Source organism: Vespa crabro, chromosome 8 (genome assembly GCF_910589235.1).
Source record: "Vespa crabro chromosome 8, iyVesCrab1.2, whole genome shotgun sequence".
In the NCBI taxonomy this organism is placed as follows: Eukaryota; Metazoa; Arthropoda; class Insecta; order Hymenoptera; family Vespidae; genus Vespa; species Vespa crabro.
Window position 1 is genome coordinate 2,832,618 of NC_060962.1, and position 18,562 is coordinate 2,851,179.

An 18,562-nucleotide genomic window follows, 5' to 3' on the forward strand; every position below is an offset into this window, starting at 1 on the left:
AGAGACGTACGTAGTAATATGACAAAAAGGATTAATTATCAGGATTAATTAAGAACGTTAAATCTTTGCACTCATTTTGAAAATAGTTCGCTGGTAATTCGTTCTGTTAATTCATTTCAGAGGTACGCTAGTCTTACGCACACTTGACACGATTTCTACGTAATAACGCAACGTTCTACCTCCATATTATTTGATATATCCAAAAAATAAAGATGTTTAACTATTTCGTATTTTTCGTTCTAGCTAAAAATACGACACTAAAGTCATAGTTTTATCATTTAAATGAAACCGCACAAATTAATTTCCCTTCACCGATGATAAACATTATCTCACAAAGTGTGATACATTATTATGTGATATTAAAAAAAAAATAATCTTAGAGAAAAATTATTTTAAAATATTTAATCAATTATCCTAAAATTTAAATTAAAATAAAAGCTTCGATATACTTATATACAATAACGGATTACATTCAACCAAGCAAAGCTTTCTCTCTTCTTTAGAGAATCCATTTTCTTGATTCGTAGGTCTCTCGTTTTCACTCTGAAATATTATACGCGTCCAATACATTAGTGGAAAGTCTTTTCGAGTATTCGGCGGCATCATACGATGTAGATGCCACCAAGGCATTAAGCTGAATATTACCGAGGAATATTTTAGCTTTTAGCTTCACGCTATACGTTTCGAAATACCGAGATGCATGCTCATTTCGAGATTATTTCCAACAACCTTGATGTAGTTCTTCGATAAAAAAAAATGTGACTGTCGTAGTTTATTTTGTACTACGATAATAAACAAAGATAATATTATTTAATTAATAAGAAAATTACGAATCCTCGTGAATGTTGATCTTTGAGAATATATTTGAAATTTAATAAACAATACTTCTCTCAAAATACTTCATTTAGACATTTTAATTCGAATAATATATTTTTAACATAATGTTCAATCTAAGTTTATAATTTCTTTCTTCCAACGAATTCGCAGATTCAGTAAAACAGACAAACTGCAAAGTTAATGAAAATTACTTTCGTTCACATTATTCGCTTTTGCGAAAATAAATTATATAATTGTATGATTTTGCAATATCCTCCTTTTTTACAAGAGATCCTGCTAGACTTTTAATTTGATAAGAGTGAAACATCTAAAGCAACTCGTTTGAATTAACAAACTTAAAAATATTACTATTCATTACCTAAATTACTTCTTTAATGACAATATACCGAACGATGTTTTATTAACCATGTTTATTTTTACTGGTCAGAAAAATTCAGAACAGTATTAAACCAATTATAAATAAATCATTTAAATTTATCTTTTTAAATCTTTTTAATATTGTTAGTACTTGCTTTTCATAAAGTAAAAGATCAAATTATCGATTTAAAATATCGCAATCGATATTTGCAAGTCTCACGTCACGTCCTCCTTTTTAGTCATTTATATTATTATTAAATTTATTTCTCGAATAATTGAATTTTACCTTTTACATTTATTTATAAAAATAATCATTATATTTTCCATACATGTTAATAATTCAACGATCTTCATCAATTATTATTAAAGTAAACTTTGTTGTAAAGATACGAGAATTCCGAACTCAGTTTCGACTTTCTAAATACACGAGCCCACATTGCGAACTCCACCCATCCAGAAATCTTGTGCGAATCTCAAAAGATATCTACGCGAGTGAGATGTAGGGAGATTCTTCCTCGAAACATCCATCTCCATCTCCAGGTCTTTCTCGCTCTCATTTCGGTTCCTGCACTACTTTGCCCAACCTCTTCTCTCGTTCGTGCTCTCGCCATGATCCACCGTGAAGAGGACACATCGACTTTAAACCTCAGCCAAGCAAGCAACCTACGGACCCTACTACGAGTCTCCTTTCATTAGTTGGAGTAGAGAACCAGCCAGCCAACCAACCTACCTACCAACTAACCATCCATCCAACCACCGCAACGACCTATCCACCATTACCAACACCGTCGTCGTCAGTGGCGGCACTACCACTAGCATCACCATCATTGCCAACGTTGAAAGGAGAGAGAGAGAGAGAGAGAGAGAGAGAGAGAGCGAATGGGTAAGAGGGAAGGAAAGAGAGAGAGGGAGAGAGAGAGAGAGAGAAAGAGACCGAGAGCTTCCATGATCCACTCTCGTTTCTGGCGCCCGGTTCCTGATCTTGCATGCGGTTGACTCGTTTTCAATGAATACAATGCCGAGACAGATCATATTGAATATGAAAACGGGAAATCAACGAGTGCTCCATCCCTCTTCCTTCCTACCCCTTTTCGAACCACCTCGTTCGTGTACCCATGCTTCTACCCCTCCCTCATTCTCCCTCTCTTTCTCTTCCGTTCTCTCACTCGCTCTTACTACGGACTAACCGTACAGACCGGAGACAGGATTTCCACAGGTTCGACTGTTCTTTGTCGAATTGAGCCAAAGAGAAACGCTAGAAAGAAACGAAAGAATCTAAGAGAGAAAGAGAGAAAAAGGAAAAATTATATTACGTACGATCATCGGATACAGTGAAAATCTAGTAAATAATATTCAACAATGCTTTTAATCGATATATGCTAAATTAGTGTGAAAATTCTATCCATTTTTTTCTTTCGTCTTTGTCGTTCTTCTCATTTTACTATGCATCCAGCATGCCTTTATTCGTTAGGATACTTCGTTTTGCACAAATCTAATTTCGGCTCTTTTTAATTTTGAATTCAGTTTTTCGCGTCAATTTACACGTTGTTTCAAGAGAATATTCGTATTATAAATAACAAGTAATCGTATCTTTTTCGAAAGGAATACACATTAATCGTATGCACTGACGAATTCATCGTTCCAGTTCCAATATTATTCCATATCTTTTTTATTACTTTCTTTTTTCTGTTTTCTTTAATCCTTTAACTGCTATGGATGCATATATGCGCCCAGCTAAGGTTTTGGTTGTTTACTATTGTCTCATTTGTATGTCCCTAGCAATCGCATCCACGGGCCGCATATTGCTTACATGAAGCACTTCAGCTTAGAACGGCTCTCAATCAAAAGGTTAATCGATCTTAACAAACGCGTAAATCCGTAGACGATAACGATCTTCTTTAAACCACATAGTAATAAGACCAATACGAAGAGATAAACTGGAATTGTTATGAGCTGAGATCGAGATAGGATTATTATACTAGTCTCGCGCGGTTTGTTTTATAAGCAGAACGAGAGTTCCCATTATTTCTCGAGTGAAATATTCATCTGTAACTATTTGTCGGCATGTTTACGCAAAATGCAAATATATGATACACACACATATATATGTACATATATATATGTATATATATGTATATATATAAATATATATATGTATATAAACATATAACGTATATACATATACGTATAAACTGCTGGAAATTCGCGCGCGCATCCTTTGTTTCGTTACGAACGAAAGGCCGCTCTGGGAACAAACGAGTGAGGGCTCGGAGTGTCTAGATATCCTTTAGCTCGAAGAGGAGAATGAGTCAACTGTTAACGACTTATCCCGGATTACGTTTTCCTTTGGCTCCCGCTCGCTCCCCATATTTCGTTCCCGTGGGCTCGCAGCAAATACACTTCGTTAGGCGATCCACTCTCCGTTGTTTTCGAGCGCAAGCAAACTATGCACTTTACCCTCTACACAACTAGTGCCTTTAACCCACTTACAGCCCTGTTCAGTATATACTCTATAGACACGTATTCACGGCCAAAGTCAACCAAAGTCGATTTTACTAGAGTCCTCAATTGTCGTTCGAACGTTAAAAATAAATTTTTCTTCAAAAGAACTATAATAATCTTTCTTCAACCACATAACCCGATTCCGACTAAAACATAAACGAAGTGTCGCGAATGTAGATGACGTATTTAAGTCAACGGGCTTTCTACTATCATTACCTTTTTTACTTTTTCTACGCAAAAGAAACAAAAATTCTAGGTCGGACCGATTAAACCATCCAAGGTAATTAGCTCCTCAATTTTTTTTTTTGGGAGTAATTCGTAATTAAAAATAAAGAAGGAAGTAAAAGGAGAAAGGTAAGATTGGAGCAGAAAAGACGAAACGGATTCGCATCTTTCGTATTCGACGGATGGTCGACTTTTCTTTTGGCTTCTCTTATTTCTCTTCTTCCTCCTCATCCGGTGGGAGTCAGAGGGCAAAGGCTGAGCCGTTCGCCCATTGCTGCCGTTGCTGCTGCTATTGCTACCGCAACTACAGCTCTTCTACTTCTCGGCAGCTCTTCAGCTCTCCGCGAGAGAGGATTCTCTCGACAGTCGCGCACAAAGCTTATTATGCCGGCATGCTTCGGTCTTCCTCTCTCCCTCTCTCTCTCTCTCTCTCTCTCTCTCTCTCTCTCTCTCTCTCTCTCATCTCTCTTACTCTTCAACCTTGGAGGAGCACATGGACTCGTGCTCGTTCTGCCATGGTACAAGTTAAGTCGATGGCACTTGACGAACATCCTTCCTGTCTACATTCTCTTTCCTCTTCCATCCCCTCCTCTTTCTTTTACTTCTCCTCTTCCTTCTCCTCTTCCTTCTCCTCTTCCTTCTCCTCCTTCATCTCCTTCTCCTTCTTCTTCTTTTCCTCATTCCATTCGTCTATCTACTCTATCGTCCCCCTCCCGCATTTCCCTCCTTCCAGCCACCCTTTTCTTCTTTCCGTCCCATCCTCTACACCAGCAGCTCCACTCGTTTGACCTGAAGAGCCTTCAAACCACCTGGCTTGCATTCTCGCGCTTACCCGACGTACGTCGCTTCATGCCGAATAACGTCAACGTCACTCGACCTCCTCCTCTTCCTACTCCTCTTTTTCCTCTTACTCTTCGTCTTCTTCTTCTTCAACATTGTCGACTACTTGACGACCGAATATCCGATTTTTCTCTTTCGCATGTTACACTCTTCGCCGAATTTCAGGATCCCTTTTACGTCCTCCGAGTCCCCCGTTAGCTCCGAGTCCTCTTGATCCACGATTTTTCGATTTCTCTTCCTCGTTTTATTTCGTCGCTCTTTTTACATTTCATTTTCATAAAATTTTCGATAATTCATCACTCGTACATAAAAAGAAGAAATGAAATTGTTTGATAAGCTTTTAAAAATCTTAATCAATTTTTTTCCAGTACGCCTTATTAAATTACAATTTTTTCGTTAAAAAAATATACGAAAAATTTCGTTAAACATAGAATGGCAAATCAAATTTGAAATAACATTCTTTTTCTTTTCACGAACACGCTAACTTTCATCGCGTTCTAATTAAAGATTTACCTTCGACATTCGCGAAAGTTTGCTCAGAAATATCGCTCAAAGTACAGAATTTCGTAATAACTTTTGTACTAACTGAACATGTAAGTACGACAATGTGTTTTCATCGTAACTCAAATTCTTCGAATAATACTACGGCGATCGAGACGATGATCGAACGTAAATGTATTGAATATATCGAATGAATATAAATTCATACAAAAAAATCACTAAAAGATCTCTAGGGAAAAACATGCTGAAATGATTAGAAAAAGTTTGTTAACTAAATATCTAAGCAATGATGTGTTAGTTCCTTTTCCATTCGTCGAACTATTTTCACCAGAGTCAAAGGGTGTTCAGGAAGAATATATTGAGGAAGAATAAAAAGAAGAAGAAAAAGAGATGGATAGAAAAAATAAGGGCAAAAGATCCGATATGCTCGAGGACGATGCTGCGACGGTGAGCTCCGTGGCTCGACTGATCGCCTTCTTCCTCGAAAAGCCTTATATAGGCTTCCCCGAATTTTGTGGTCCACTTAACTAGAAAACCTGGTGCTTATCCGACTCCGGAGCCGGTGCAAAATTACACGCTTCGGCTTATCAAGCCGTGAAACCGGTATTAAGCATCAGACGAACGAACGCGCGCCAACCAGGCAGCGGGTGCTCTTACACGCGCGCCTGCCGCTCGTGCACGCGCGCGGAGAGAAAAAGGTCTCTCCGGTTGCCGGCGCGGAGAATCACTCGGTCGAAGCTACCTTCTCACCATCAGCCTTAACCATCACTGGACCCAGAATGCATCGCTGATCTCCTTTACAACGTTTACGATTGTCTTTCGATCTTTTCATTTATCTCGTCAATCACCTTCCATCTGATATTTTGATCTTGAAAGTCTTCTTCAAGAATCATATACATATATTTAATCGAAATCAATAGAAATTCTATTCAAACAATATAACGTTATTATTTCTCCTTATCTCGAAGAATTGTTTTGATTTTTTTTTTTTTAGATTATATCCAAAATTTAAAAAATACTGTTTAAGTATTCTAATCATGAGGTTCTTCATCAAGGTAAACTTGAAAACTCAACAATTAAATTTGGTTTCTTTGAATAAAACAATGATGATAACAGATGATATTTTCTACAAGTAAATAATGAAGATTCCCTTATGAGGAAGTATACTTAATAAGGAATCATTAATACTAAATAAAGGAATCATTAGTGCATTATAGTTCATGAACATTCAGTTACTTATGTTTGCTGCAATTACAAAAAATCGGTAATTGTGAAATGCAAATGTTAAAACATGTTTTACCTCTATCTTACCAAATAATTGTATACTTACTTTATAATTATGTAACGCAACGTATAGAACGTAATTATACTTCGTACTACGTTTGAGCTTTAATGTTTTATATACTTTTTTCTTACTATGAGCGTACGGGGGATTGAAAAGTTTATTACGAATGATGAGTTTTATATATCGCTCGTGGTTTTACGCGGAATATTTCTTTATTGAAAATATTTACAGATTCAATCGAGTCCATCTAATCGATTATCCGATTTTTTAATCGGATATATCGAGCCATACATTTTCTCTATTCTCCGGAGACTCGTTTAAATCTATACGTCGTATTTGTGACAAAGCAAACATATAATTTCTCGAAATTTGTATAGTTGGATCATTTAAGTTTACTCGATTTTCATGAATCCATCCAACGAAACAATATTCGATAGGGAGCGTAATATGGTTTTGAATATAAAACATAAAAAGATAGACAGAAAGGAAAAAGAGAGAGAGAAAGAGAGAGAGAGAGAGAGAAAGAGAGACAGATTGAAAGAGGAAAAGAGAGTTGTATTACGTCGTGTACAGTTGTGTCGTTGTATCGTCACTCATAGCATAGTTTCTGCCTAATGAGGCTGATTAATTACTCGCACGTTGAAGTTTTATTAATTGCTTCTATTCGCTCGTTCGACTTTTCGAGCGTTCATTATAACCTCCCCAGTAGCCGTTTTATTTCCAACGAATTGAAATTCGTTTTAAAAAGTGACGTCGGAATCGTTTAATTTAATTATTTTTCGTAAATCGAGATTAATCACTCAATATTGGTTTTATCAATGAAATTTTTAATGCAACAAAATACGTGCATCTGACTTCTACCATAAATATTAATGATCCTCAAATAGAAAGAATGTTGAAAGACGACAAAACGTAAATATGATACAAAAAAAATTTTAAAGATAACAAAAGTTTCTCTTAGAAATGATAAATAAATACGTAAACTAAACGTTAAAGTAATAGATATGATTTCATATAACGAAATGACCGTATGGTTTCAAAATACAGACGATATAAAAGCGAAAACGTAAAAGGGGAGAAAAATAACGATAATGGCGATAAGGCGGATGAGAAAAAGGATAAGAGAAACAGATGGTGGAATTCTTTCTTCTTCGAGACTTCACCCCCTTCGAAACGATCCCTGCGATATCCTCGGCTTAGAAAAGATCCTCTCGTCCCGCAAAACTTGCTCCTTCATCGATGAATCTCTTACGACTGGCACTCGATCAGAGCCTGAGTCAACTTACAAGAAACAACAACATTGAAGAAGAAAGAAAGAACAAGTACTTCGGTTTCGAATCTTTTGTTTTCGAATATCCAAAACATTAATGATAACCTTATAATAACTTACAACGAGAATGTATATAAGATTAAAAACCGAACGTTTTCTATTATTTATAATCATTCATATAATAAACTATAAAACTGTTATGAGAAATTGTTTTAATTTTAGACATAATAGATATATTCTTAGTATCTCGTTAAATTCCAATACATATCGATTCTATTTTTTAGTCTGTATCGTTGATGATTAAAATTAAAAAGTATAATTTATAGTTTTACCTTTCCTCAAAAAGCTACTTGTCATCATAGTACATCATAGTACATCGTAATATTTTCCGCGTTCCTAAGCAATCATCTCTATGCTTCAACGGAGCGGCATATGTCAATGACGTAAAACCATGGAATGGAATTAGGCTCACTTAGGAGAAAATTGATGGCCATCCACGCGACACGTTGGAAACTCAGTTCTAATGTCGAAGAACGTGTCAACAACAGGGACGTTATTTTCCGACGGCGTGACTCGTGCTTTTCCTTTTCTTACGGCGTTCTTTTGTGTCGGACCGTTCCATGCTCGGCTTGGCCTGCGAAACGACATACGATATTCACGCATGCGTCAAAAAGAACGGCTAACAGTGAAAAGAAGGGGCAGGGGATAGCGGTGTTGCTGCTAGCGACGAGGACGTACAGAGACCAAAGAAGAGAGAGGGATGAAAAGGGAGAACGAGAGAAATAAAGACAGAGAGATAGAGAAAGAGAGAAAGAGAGAGAAAAAGAGAAAGAGAGGAAGAGAAAAAGACAGAAAAAGAATACGTACACGGAAAAGAGCGCGGCGAAAAGCTCGGGAAACGTGCGAAATGACGGCTGCGAAATTTCCAGGGAAAACAATTTGCCGCTCAAGACGACGAATCCCTTCTCCCTCTTTTTAACGCGAAAAGCACTCGAACTCCATAATGGAATTGTACGCGTCGCGGAGGGCTCTGACTTTCTCTCTCTTTTTCTCTTTCTTTCTTCTCTCTTTCTCTTTCTCTTTCTCTCTTTATTTCTTTCTCTCTCTCTCTCTCTCTCCCTCTTTCTTTCTCTCTTTCTTTCTCTTTCTCTTTCTCTTTCGTTTTCCTTCCCCCTGATCTTTCTATTCGGTGTACCGATCAGAGCGAAGCGACCTTTTCGATTTTTGGTCCCGGTTATTATTCGACAATGCACTTGGCTTTCGTCTCGAGCGCTTTTTGCCGTGTTTAATGAGAGACGGAGCTTTGTGGTTCAAGTCCATTCCGCGAAAGACAATTAAGTTCAAAATCGTTTAGTAAATCTTAATTCGTTTCAGAAATTGCTGGTGAAATCGATCGTGCACAAGAAGCAAAAGAACTTGATAAATTTTGAAAAACAATTCACGAAAATATTTCGTACTTTCGAAGGTTATCAATATCGAGGTAATATAATAAAACGAATATTTGTTCTAAATACAAAAATACTCGTCGAGGAAGATACGAAATTCCTCAAATATCCGTAGATTGATCGGTAAATATTCCTTTTGGAACGAAATCATTCACGATAAGTGATGCATATAGCGAGTTGAACGGAGGTTCAACGCAACCCTTGGTTTCACGCATCGCTGTAGGACAGTGTAGATTCGTAACGTGAGAAACGAAACTCTCACTTGCGTCACAGCATTGATTTCAACTGGACGAACAATACGCATCACAGTACGAGTACCCAGAAGTCCAATCGTCTCGCTCCCTCTCTCTCTTACTCTCTCTCTCTCTCTCTCTTTCTCTCTGATCTCTACCCCTACGGTCCGTTCGCTTTTCGTGCGATCTAACCGTGGCGGTTGTGCGCGACGTCGAACAAGTCAAGCGTTCGGCACACAATGGAAGCAGCTTAAACGGCAGTAATTATATTTGCGGGTGAGTGTCGACCTGGATGGTGCGCCAGCTAGTAGTAGTCCAGTTGGTTGAGGAATGGGGGTTGGTTGGATACGTTGCCGACGTACGTGTATCGCTACCCCTCGCGAACAACACCACGAAATGTAGTTCTCTGTTTCTCTCTCTCTCTCTCTCTCTCTCTCTCTTTCTCTGTTTCTCTCTCTCTCTCTCTTTCTCTGTTTCTCTCTCTCTCTCTCTCTCTTTCTCTGTTTCTCTCTCTCTCTCTCTCTCTCTCTCTCTTTCTCTCTCTCTCTCTTACTAGCAGCTACTGTTGATGGTGATGACTGTCAAGGGGCGAGAGGGGTTCAATGTAGAGGCGCCTCTAGCACGCTTGCTACGACATAGCACCACCTACATCAGTGGTTCTCCGATATATTCTATATAAACTTGTTACGAATTATTTGACTTATTCAAAATTGAAAACATTTAGTAGTCAGTTTCCATTTAGATCAGAGATCTTTTTTCGAAGTACAATACTTATAAAGATCATAACAAGTTAATATTACAATTGTAATATATTATACATGTCTTGAACGTTGATTTCTCCCATCTCTCTCTCTCTCTCTCTCTCTCTCTCTCTCTCTCTCTCTCTCTCTCTCTCTCTCTCTAAGGAATTATTCTTCGATCCTGGTTTTCAATTCATTGTCGTTCGTCAGGACAATCTAATAAAGATACGTAGTATTAATAAAAGATCTCCGATAATTTTTGAATTATCTCAAACAACGAGATTCTTCCGATCTAATAATATACTTTGAAATTGTAAGATTAACGCTCTATTTATATCACAATAACCTTCCATTCATTCATTTAATACGAAAATATTGAGAATCTCTGTGACTCGTGCGAGTCACGCGAACGTACTCGATCGTTCAAATTTTTCGCTTTCCTTCCGTATGCGTTATGACTAAAACGAGAAAGAAAGAGAAAAAGAGAGAAAGAGGGAGAGAACAAGGGAGAGGGAGGGAGTAAGCTCGCGCGCACGCACCCCCGCGTCGTTATTAATGGTAATACAAATTTCAAGAGTCATCGAGCGCTCTTCAATCTGAATGCCTTCTGCTCGTGACGTCATACGAGTTCCTCTCAATATTTCTTCGCTCTTTCTCTTTCTTTCTCTTGGTATACAACTACGTTCCCGTTTCTCCCTCCGACCCTTTCTCTGTCACCAAAAGTTTGTTGTATGTTTTTATTCCCGATGAATGACTCAATCGCTTTGGCTTTGCAATCCGCGAAGCGGGTACGTGAAGAGGCGTACGCGTGCGCCTCCAATGGGAACACTTCAACGAACTCGACTTACGTAATGCGAAAGACCGCGAGAGAATGAGCGCGAAACCAAGAAAAAGAGTAAGAGAGAGAGAGAGAGAGAGAGAGAGAGAGAGAGAAAGGAAGAGGGAGAGGAAGAGAGAGAGAGAGAGAGAGAGAAAGGAAGAGGGAGAGGAAGAGAGAGAGAGAGAGAGAGAGAGAGAGAGATAGAAAAATAGAAGAGAAGGAGAAAGGGGGTCGGCAGAAAAAAGAGAAGCTTCAATTAACTTCCCCGATCGTATCCGTGCCCACATGCGGTGGCACTTTTGAAGTTCCAGTCGCGTGCGCGCCGGTCTATACGCTTAAATTATTTAATTGCGCCGTGCTATTTTTCCTCTCTCTCCCTCTCTCTCTCTCTCTCTCTCTCTCTTTCTCTCTGTTTTTTTCCTCTTTTTCTCTCTTGATCTCACTCGCGGTGTACTTTTGCTCCTGTTTCTTTCTTTTTTTTCTCTTGACTCCTCGAAGCGCGAGAGGGTGAAACGCAGAGGGAATTTGGTACCCCCGAGTTCTTTGTCATTTCAAACGTATTCTCTTTCATGCTACGTTTTTCTGTTTGATCAGAATCTACTTTAGTTGCGTGCTGACTTTCGATGTTCTGAAATCAGGTACGAACGAGTAGACCGTAAGAATTTTTTTTTTAATTGTAATAAAGCCTTTATATATATCCTACACATGATTAAATCCCTAATTTCAATATTAATAATGTTCCGAAGTTTGATGAAATATATCGAATTTAATTGAAAATTATAAGAATTGGTACTTATTTAATTGTACCATCGCACTGTCGTTCACCAACATCAAATCTCTCCTTCCTCCATTACCATGTGTGAATCGAATGATAATGAGATTGTTTGACGGCGCCGGATGGCAGGCTCATTGGTGACAGCCCGAGGCTTTATCCACCCTCTTGGTAGACCCTCTTCTTCCTTTCTCTCTCTCTCTCTCTCTTTCTCTCTCTCTCTCTCTCTTTCTCTCTCTCTTCCTCTCTCGCCTCGATCCACGTATAACTATATATGTACGACGACCACCTCCGTCTCGATACACTACCTGCTAATGCATCCACATGCGCGAACGTACAAACACATCCGAGTATCCAGAGGTGCACCTGAAACTGCGCTATCCACGAGCTATAATGCGAGCCAGCAGTGCATTGGGCGTCAGTAACGTATGCAGGAAGTGCGGGTTTGCATCCCTCTCTCTCTCTATCTCTCTCTCTCTCTCTCTCTCTCTCTCTCTCTCTATCTATCTATCTCTCTCTCTCTCTCTCTCTCTCTCTCTATCTCTCTCTCTCTCTCTCTCTCTCTCTCTCTCTCTCTCTCTTCATCTGAGAGAGACTGAACTGGCTTGTGGACGTCGGCCGTTCAAGCTGAGCGAAGAGGAAACGGAGGATCAGAGAAAATGTATGAGTGTATGTATGTATGTGCTTGCGTCTCCGTACGTACATGGGAGAAGAGAAGAGAGAGAGCGGAAGTACAGGTCGAAGGCTCTACTACGGTCTACGCCCTCTTGCCCAAGGGCGAGGGTGAGGCCGAGGGCCTAGGGCCGAGGGTGCTGATATCCGCCCGAATGACTGCCACGTAATCACCGGCTAATTATCCGATAGATACCCGGGAGCTCTCTCGATGCCCGGCGTCAGTCGCAGCCTCGCTTTGCTGTGTCTGCGTGAATATGCGCCTTCGTATTCGTATGCGTTCATCTATCTCTCTCATTCTGTACATGTATCTATATGTGTATGTATGTGTGTGTGAGTGGATGCGCGTAAGTAGACTGAGGGATTGAGGAGGGTTGTATGCCAAAGAGGGCGATGGAAGAGGGTATGGAGGAATATCCGTGCGGAAGGGAGAGACATTAGCAATATGGAGAATATGTACATAGCTAGTTCCTGTTATCTCTTTCTCTCTCTCTCTCTCTCTCTCTCTCTCCCTTCTTCTCCTTTATATATATCTCCTTCGATTTATGAAAACTTTGAATGTGTTTCTATGATCAACGACATTCTAAACCAGTAACAATTTACAATCTTGATCGCAATTAATTTTACTCCTTCAAAACATGTTTCCATGATCAATGACAGGCTAAGTCTGAAACAACTTGAGGTCTTGTATAGCGGACTCTCAATCATAATTAATTTTACTCTGGCGGAAGATAGTTGGCAATAAAAACAAAAGAGAATCGTGATGTTTCGATCGAAGTAAACATTCATTATTTCCTGACGTTCGTTGATAAAATCAGTATGGTTCCAAATATTACGATCATTAAACCGCGAATATTACTCCGATAGCGCGAATAAAGTCGAAATTCACGAAACTAACCAACTGCAACGGGAATGTCCTCGAGCATCAATACGCACTACGGCTGCTCATTCCGAACATCAGGATTTCAATCATCGCACGCGACTGTTCCGTGGATAGAGAGTATAATTTCGTAGATTGTCAAACACTATCCTCAAATTTCCAATTGTCAATTTGTCGATGATAATGAATTCATCCGTACTCTCTTGCTCTTAACTTGATGTTTAAAGTTCAGCAAATAAATTTATCAATTGTTGCATACATAATTGTAAACATTTATGAAGGTGAAAGTATATCAATAGAAAAAAAAAATTAAGACACTTTTGCAATTTCTACGAGTTTCATATAAAAAAAATTTATACGCAACTATATTAATGTCTATATACAAATAAATCTTCGTAGAACATTTTAAAATCTGAATATAAGAATTGTTATCGCATTGAAAATCTAAGTATCGATAATTGAACGCGTTCCTTGATACGCAACATATCACACAGCTTCGAACGTGCGATTCGTCACATGGAGGGTGCTTGGAATAATTAGTCTGCTATAGATACAAAGTGTGCTTATACGCGCACACATAATAAGGTGACAGATACTCATACATATGCACACATACATGTACGCGTAGAAACGACGTGGAGTACACGTGAAAAGCTACGAGCGAGACGCGTCGCCCTGTGCAACGAGCTGTGTCTTAGATAACATCTAGATCCTGTCCTAAGCCTGACTGACGTTTCACTACACGGGCGTGTCCGTCCGTAAGTGTCTTCAGTGGCCAATCCTCGAGGGTTGTTTCCACTTTTTCCACTCTCTCTCTCTCTTTCTTTATGTGCATTTGATTGCTTTAACTGACGAGAAAAAAAGAAAGAGGGAGAAAATACACAATTTCAGCGTGTCTTTGGGCCACGTGGCTCAATGACAATACGACAAAAAAACGGAGACGACTAGTTTCGTTTTTGAAGGAACTACGTACGATTTTCAAAAGCTGAACCCCAGGCAATGCATAGAGTTTGCCTCGATATCGTGTGCCGATATTCGTCACGCTTCGGCGATGAGATCCAAAGAAACGGGATAAACGATAAAAAAGAGATATTCCTTTGCTATTTTTTTTATATTCTAAAAAGAGACATTTAATAGTTCGCTTCATAAGTTTTTAATAGATAGAACCAGGAGAAAAACCAGAATCGTCTTAAGTAAACGACTCGTGGCAATGTTTAGAGAGAATGCTTGCAAAGTTGCTCCAAGGGGTTGTTTCGCTGACAGGGTGATATTGGAAAATGATATTGTTTGCGTTAGAAATACCCTTAATATCTTTAGTTCGTTGAAATAACGTTTGAAATCGTAGTAAAAAAGAAGAAAAAAAAAGAAAAAGAAAAAAAAAGAAATAAAAATCAGAAATTGTATGCGTCTTTAATTAATTTAATTCAAATTTAAATAACCATGAGGAATTTAACGATGTTAGCAATTTACGATTAAATCCATTACATTACTCTTACTTCATTTTAACAAATATTTCAAAAGCGAGCAGAGCAACCATTTGCCAGAAATTTCTTTCGAGTCGGTATTACTTGACTATTAAACTACAAAGCATAAAAATTTCACTCTACCGTAAGCAAAATAATTCTATCAAAATGAGAGTTTCGTAAAATGAAACGCGATGAACAGTTTGAGGTTCAAAATGTACCGATTAATAATACGAAGAATTTCAAAAGATAAAAAGATACGAATCATTTTGTTCCTTCAAAATTTTAATTTAAATACGGATCTTTTCTTTTATCAGAATATAAACAATAAGAAACATTCGCATCTATAAATATGAATCCATCCTTAGTTGATGACAAATGTTTAACCCGTATTCTTATTTGTCATTTTTGATAAGCTTATTTTTCTTTTTTTTTCAAAATCTCCAGCAAAACCGTAGCAAGAAGGAACACCCTTCGCTATCGTGCGTAAGAAAAGAAATAAACGAGTAGGTGGTGTGTGCGTGACACGTCTTCTCTAGCGCATACACGCGGAGATAAGAAAAGAAAGTGCGTCGAGAAGATATGCGTGCAAACAATGGCGCGGACGGTTTCTTTTGCGAGAAGAAAAGAAACACGAAAAGACGGATCAGAATTGAGAAAATCCTTGGATCCGGAGGCAACGACGTGCCTGGCAAGAGAAAATCGCCGATTTCAGCGGACGAAAGCACGGTTCAACGTCGACAGGCGTATTCCTTCGACAAATCATGCTTTCTTACCTTTTTCATTCCTTCTCCACATCGATCTTCACCTGACATATATTTATATATATATATATATATATATATATATATATATATATATATATAGATATAGTATATATATATACATATCGTATATATATAGTATATATACAAACCTACTTCTTCTTGTTTCTATCTCCATCCTCTTGGAAACATCCAATTTGTCCTCCAAAATGTCGTCGAATCGAAACCTGTCTCATCGATCATATCAACGTACAATTTTTCTCGGTCAAAGTACGCCGTCGGCCGACGGCAACGTTGAAACACAGGCCACCAATCATATATAGTACGAGTTTCTCTCTTTCATCTATTATATCTTTCTCCGAAAGAATTTTCTCGATATATAACATTTCAGCACACAAACGACGTCCATTCCTCAACGAAGTCGTCTCATTCTTTTTTCTTTCGCTACATACATAATATATAAAATATATAATGTATAACGTATAAAATTATATATATATACATACATACAAAATTTTATGTGTTCTTAATATATGGTTCTTAATACAATTTAATTAAAATCTTGAACTAACAAGACGAAATCGTGCGTAAAACGGATCCGTCGACCGATCGTCAAAAATGACCGTGATTTCGTAAAGTTACGAAGAACTATTACGTCCGACGAAATGAGGCAATCCCATGAGACATAAATATCCGAAAATTAATTAACGCTCCCGTTTCCCATGTTGGAGGGTAAAGGTCATTTACGAATGGATTGTATATCAATCTCGAGGTGGACTGGGGCGCTGGAAGAAGGATAAGGCGAAATATACGCAAGCGTGCAACGAAACGAATGTGTTCCGCGTACGATTTTGTGCGAGTCGCGATACGTTATCTGTCCCTTTGAAAAAGAGAAAGAGAGAAGGACGAACACCAAATGAGAGAGAGAGAGAGAGAGAGAGAGAAAGAAAAGAAGAGAAGGGAGAGAGTCGTTTCCGTGGACCCAGGTCAAACGCCGGCCTCGATATCCATGGAGAGGTCAGATAAATTTGCCCCCCTAGGATTACGCGCCTGTCACTTTCATATTCATCGAGATACTTCACTCGAACGACCGCCCGTATTTCTACTATCGGCTTGGGACTCTATTCCCCTCACCTCGTCTCTCTCCCCGCCATTCGTTCCATCGTTTATCTTTTTATTTTCTCTTCTCTTCCACCTCCTCCTCTCCTTTTCCACTCACTCACTCTCTCTCTCTCTCTCTCTCTCTCTCTCTCTCCCTCTCTCTTTCTCTTTTTCTTTCTTTCCCTTTCGTTTTATTTCTCTCCTTTTCCAGATTTCTTTTCTCTCCTCGTCGTCCGATATACGCTCGAATTACTCTCGATAAGCGAGCTGAACGAAGGCGCGATCTTTCCGCTTCGATCGTGCGAAGAGATATCGTTGACACCGCTCGAATGTTTCACGAAGGATTTGGGGATATATTTCTTAAGATTTCCAACCATTTCTTCGAGAGAATGAAATGGATTTAGATTTTTTTGGATGATAATAACGATAAATTTGATAATTTCATTCACGATTTATAATTTCATTCACGGAATTAAGAGGGATAAGAGAAAGTTAAACGGAGATAGATGAAAAAGTGAATCGTAATCGGATCATATTCTTTTCATTTTGTTTAGTAATTACTAGCTAGGTTTCGTGTTTGAAACGATATAATCAATTGCGTATTCGGATTTAAATGTCGGACGTGACTTTGACCGGATCGTTAGAGCATAGAATCGAGCGATCATTCGTACGGAATTCGTTGATAATGTTAATTAAATCGGATTATTCTGAACAGTTTAATGTAGAATGCTAATTGCAATCGTTTTTCGCGATTGCCGATAAAATGCACGTGTTTCGTATTTCGAAGTTCAGGATAATGTCAGACAAGAACGCGTAAAATATTTGGAAATATTTAAAGACAATTAAAAGCGATCAGCGTTATTTAATTTATTATCAATATATATATATATATATATATATATATATATATTTATTTATTCAATGATATTCATAATTAATTGATTATAAATTTACGTTCGGTTAATTGTTCCATCACAATTCTTTGCTACTCGATGTGAAAAAGTTTCGAAAAATCATTAAAATATGTACCAAACTCTTACTTTTTTTCTTTTTTTCTTTTTATTACTAACGAGCGAACTATCGTATTTTTTTTGTAATGTAAAAAACATTTTACATTTACAAAATGATTATCCAAACACTCAGACGAGCGAGAACTATCGGCGTTCTATAGAATTTCTCAAGCAAGGACGGTGTTCTTAACGACTAAACTTTTCCGCGCTCGACTTTCTATTATTTCGCTGCGTTTCGTTACTACAATTTTGGATTTGTTTGGGAAAGCAAAGGAAAGGAAGCATGAGAAGTAGAAAGAGGAAGAGAGAGAAAGAAAAAGAGAAAGAGAGAGAGAGAGAGAAAAAGAGAGAGAAATAATGACGAAGCGGCAAGCCGCGCCCGCATCGTATAACAATTTACTGGCTAATCGAAAAACTTTGTTAAGACTGAAACTTGGTTAATTAACATCTTTACCGTAGGCCGCCTGCTTACCTTGCGGCGTTCCATATTGCCGTCGGCTAGGAACGGAAGGAAGAATTTCCGAGAAAATACAAAATGCAAGCCATTGACTCGCATCGGCTAACAATGCTATTTCCTAAGGTAGGAAAACTTGTTTTGATTTGACTTTAAAAGACAATGGACAATCTCCTTTCTGACTAGTGGAAAATAAATAAACAGATAAGTCGAGCATAAAGTACAGCAGCGTTATATTTTATTTATTTTCTACTCGATGTCTATCTTTTATATTATATTATGCATAAATGCATAAGAGCATCTGTATATTTTATTAATATATACTGTTCTTCAGATAAACTTTGTTGATTTTTATTATTATAAATTATGAAAACTAAAGAATAAGAAGAAG

At 38.1% G+C, this 18,562-nt stretch overlaps 1 protein-coding gene across 5 annotated transcripts in view; it reads right to left on the reverse strand.

Annotated features, from left to right (window-relative positions):
- Nucleotides 1-18,562, reverse strand: part of LOC124425943 (ankyrin repeat and SAM domain-containing protein 1A-like) — a 110,505-nt gene that overhangs the window by 31,383 nt on the left and 60,560 nt on the right. For 2 of the 5 annotated variants that reach the window (XR_006942616.1, XR_006942614.1), the window contains 2 exons: nt 8,150-8,451; nt 1,071-7,828 (listed from right to left, as the gene is read on the reverse strand). The exons of the other annotated variants lie outside the window; for them this stretch is intronic. The gene's annotated coding sequence lies outside the window, so the exon portion shown is untranslated. Of the gene's footprint in view, nt 1-1,070; nt 7,829-8,149; nt 8,452-18,562 lie in introns of those variants that run through there. 5 annotated transcript variants of the gene reach the window in all.